Source organism: Galeopterus variegatus, unplaced genomic scaffold (assembly GCF_000696425.1).
Source record: "Galeopterus variegatus unplaced genomic scaffold, G_variegatus-3.0.2 Scaffold161, whole genome shotgun sequence".
Taxonomy (NCBI): Eukaryota; Metazoa; Chordata; class Mammalia; order Dermoptera; family Cynocephalidae; genus Galeopterus; species Galeopterus variegatus.
The window spans coordinates 9,088-13,066 of record NW_007726272.1 but is presented as its reverse complement, the minus strand read 5'-3'; the positions used below and the strand labels follow the sequence as shown (position 1 = coordinate 13,066).

The following is a 3,979-nucleotide window of genomic DNA, read 5'->3' as shown; positions in this document are numbered from 1 at the left end:
ACAGTGGAAGCAGAGAGCAGAGAGAGAGAGAGAGAGAGAGAGAGAGAGAGAGAGACTCTCCTTTTAAGCCCTCAGAACCATGCCCGTGACTGCCATTTTCAGTCCATTGACTACTGCACAGTCCTACAATCCAATTGCCTCTTCTAGGCTCCACCTTTCAATTACCGTAATAGGATTTCCCACCCTCTTAACAGTCACAGTGGGGGCTAAGTTTCTAATACATAAAACATGAGGGACACAATTCAAGTTTCAGGGAACTTTGGGGGGACATAATTCAACCTACTACACAGGCAATATTGGTCCAGACAGTACACAATACCAACAGTACGAGTTTAATCTTTCAAAATCATCATTTAAATAGCAAAAGACCAAGAAATAAAACTTGAGTCAATTGATATTTTTCAAAATATTCTCAATGCACGTTTTCCTCAGTTCCCTTATTATAGTGAAACATACAAATACAGAAAAATACCCCATTTAACATATACTAGTGTTAAATGGTTATTTGGCATATAATCTGAGTTATAAGAAAATCCTTTTTAGCAACCTACATACAGATAAGTAGCAAATTTTATTATATTAAACAAATTTGTTCCACTAAAACATGTAAAGAATTTCATCCATCATGTATTCTGATCCCAGTACCAGTGTTTATTCTCTTACCATCATGGTTCTTATCTGAAGGAACCAACTCAATGAGTCATCCTAGACATAACCTTATCCTCTTTTCCAACACACTTCATCCATCCAAAAGTCTGTTCAACAGATGGCAACCGGGTAGCAGTCACTTCACCATTGGAGCCAATGGTTCTGTGAGAGCGTGGCCAGAACTGTGAAACAGCCCATTTTCCTACCTACTGTGGGTTGCTGCTCAGGAGGAACGATAGACGCCAATACAAGCAGAAAATCTGCAGCTCCTCTGCTACGTGCCTTAGAACACCTTCAATTTTTCTGGTCAGTGCTCTGATTAGGTAACGTACATAAAAGCCAACATATTAGTTTAAATCTTTAAACAAAAAACTATATTTTCCAAAGTCATTATCATTTGGGGCAATTAAGTGATCTTTTCGTGCTTTGTTGAGCTTCATCTTTAGAACATCTCTTCTTTCTTCCCATTCATGAAGTTCAGCATTTCCATGGGCAAATTTACAGCTGCTTCCTTCTGTGCAGGTACCATCCATATACCTGTTAGGACAAGACAGCATGGTAAGTGCCTACAAGTAGTTTATAAGAATCATGTCACGACTCTTAAAAATGTGTACTTCACTAGCTTTATGATTTGCATACAACTTTCAGTTAGAAATCTTTTTTTTTTTTTTTTTTGAGACCGGCCGCACTGCACTCAGCCAGTGAGCACACCAGCCATCCCTATATAGGATCTGAACCCGCGGCGGGAGCGCTGCTGCGCTCCCAGCACCGCACTCTCCCGAGTGCGCCACGGGCTCGGCCCCTCAGTTAGAAATCTTAAGCTTAGAAAAACAGGTATTTTACAGCCATGCCATCTACACTAGAGAAATGAGTACTTTAAACTAATTAAATGTATTCAATGAAAAGTACGGATTAAGGGGGGAAAACGACTATAGTCATTCTTGATGCAGTGGAAAGAAATCAGAGGTGGTATTAAGTAAAAAATGTCTTCAATGGTTATCTGGGTTAAAATGAGCTAAGAAAATCATTTTTAGTAACCTATATTCAAATAAGTACGGATCTAAACGGGGAAATTAAATATAAACAACAATTTAACAAATGAGGAGCAATTCAAAATTATCTAGTTTTTCACTAAAAAATGTCCTAAGAAAACTTAAAGGAGTGCTACTGCTATGCTAACATTTGCCTTTGACCTAAGTTTTAGATTTACTGTGAGAAATGCCCTCACCCGTTCAATGCCAAAGGATGGACATGGAGACACGAGGTACAGTGAAACAAGACTTTAATTATGGCCTTATAAGGTTCGGGTGTCTGAAGGGTAGGCACATGGAAAAGGGCTGTAGCAAGCAACATATTCCCTAGTGCATAAGTCCCTCCCCCTAGTTCCTCATTGGCTGAGAGTACTATGGGATGCACAATCTTCCTGGATGATGCCTAAGATTACCCTGATTTATTACCCCTTTGTAAGAAATTTCTTTGTCTGAGGGCTCAGGACAAGCCCACAATAAAGGCCCTCTAAAACTCTGTGAAAGGAGAAACACCAGGGAATTAAGAAAACAATGAAGCTAGTAACTAATTACCATCTCAAGGAGAGCTCTGTCTGTTCAGAGACCCTCTGGGAATGGGCTGGACTGGTCAAACAACTTTTGGGCTGGGCCTGAATCAGTTAAAACACCCTCAGATAAGTCATTTCTGAAAATGAATCACTTAGATTATTTTCTTACAATTTTCCCTTGAAATAAAACATAAAAGCTTTTTCAGATCTAATGAACATCACTTTGAGGTTGTAGTGAAGTATTAGACAATCACAGCTGTGAACTTGGAGATCGTTTGGGCGAATTTGAATGAACATGTATCTCTATTCAATTATCTTAAGATACTTCAAACCAGTATCGGAAGACTATTAAATCTCTTCATATACAATAGACCCCCTTATCCTCAGGGGATACATTCCAAGACCCCTAGGGGATGCCTGAAACCTCAGAAGTACCCAACCCTATATATACTGTTTTCCTATACATATGTACCTATGATAAAGTTTAACTTATAAATTAAACACAGTAAGAGATTAACAGCAATAACTATAATAAAATAGAGCAATTATAATATACTGTAGTGAAAGTTATGTAAATGTGGTCTCTCTCTCTTTCTCTCAAAATATCTTACTGAAACCGCAGAAAGAAAAACTGCAGATGAGGGGGGACCACGGTAACTCCAGAAGAGGGAAGAAAATGTTCAATGAGCAACTATAAACTCTGAGCCCAAAACCTCTTAGGGTCTGTCAGGACACAGCAATATCAGGAGACTTTCTCTCTCATACACTCCATCTACTGATATCATGTTCATGAAAGTCATGTGAGATCAGCAATTTTCACGTGAAAAATTTAAGAACCTCCGTACCTATCACAGATACTAAAATATCCTGTTGGAAAGTGGTGCTGCCAGCAGTACTGGTCATCTTCTGTGTGGAAAACCTTCTTTTTGTGCTTCTCGGAAGAGATGTGGCCCTGCCACTGCTTCTCACTGTTAAGTTCTTCCCACACATCCAGCAGTGGAAGTCCCCCTGGTAAGTATGTGCAAAGACAGGGGGCCCATCAGTGGAGTTGTCTGAGTGTCCTCTCATTCTCTCAGGCACCAGGAGGACTAGTGCCACCTGATCTAAGACCTAGACTCATTCTCAGGGAGTACCATCTGGTGGGGGAGCCAGACAAAGACACAGAACTCAAAGTCAGAAATAGGAGCAAGCAGGGGCTGGCCAGTGAGTTCACGTGGGAGAGCATCGTGTTGATAACACCAAGGTCAAGGGTTCAGATCCCTGTACAAGCCAGCTGATTCAGATCCCCATACTGGCCAACTGCCCCCAAAAAGAAGAAAGAAATGGGGGAGGGGAGAGGAGAAGAAAGAAAGAAAGAAAGAAATTAGAGCAAGGAAAGGATTTCAGAGTGGGCAGGAAAGCCACACCAGAGGAAGCGGACAGGAGGGGCACTGAATCCTTTCTGGAGTCCAGGAAGTCTCCAGCAAGGAGGCATAGGAGCTGATGTGCAAACAAGGATGTTGTCCAGAGGACAAGAAGCAGGTTCAAACAAGGATTCTGGGAGGAATTAAGGCCCTGAGGAAAGGCAGAGAGGATGTGAAAGGCCAGTGCGCGTCACCTCCAGAGGGACTAGCAGCTGCTACGTTTGGTGCACGGGAATTGAGCACCCCGTGGGGGACAGACCCACAGAGAGGGGGCTCTGTTATGTGGAGCTGTAGTGCTGCAGGAGAGGCAAACTTCAAGTGCTTGGGTAGGATTTTCCAAACATCCTGGGAAAGAATTACTGAAATAATAGGG

The 3,979-nt window shown here is 41.7% G+C and overlaps 1 long non-coding RNA gene across 1 annotated transcript; it reads right to left on the bottom strand.

The window, feature by feature from the left end:
* Positions 1-630: 630 nt before the first annotated feature.
* Positions 631-3,211, bottom strand: LOC103609340. The gene is made up of 2 exons (XR_552125.1): positions 3,049-3,211; positions 631-1,185 (listed from the first exon to the last, which is right to left on the bottom strand). It is a non-coding gene; the product is annotated as an uncharacterized LOC103609340 (long non-coding RNA).
* Between the last annotated feature and the right edge of the window lie 768 nt (positions 3,212-3,979).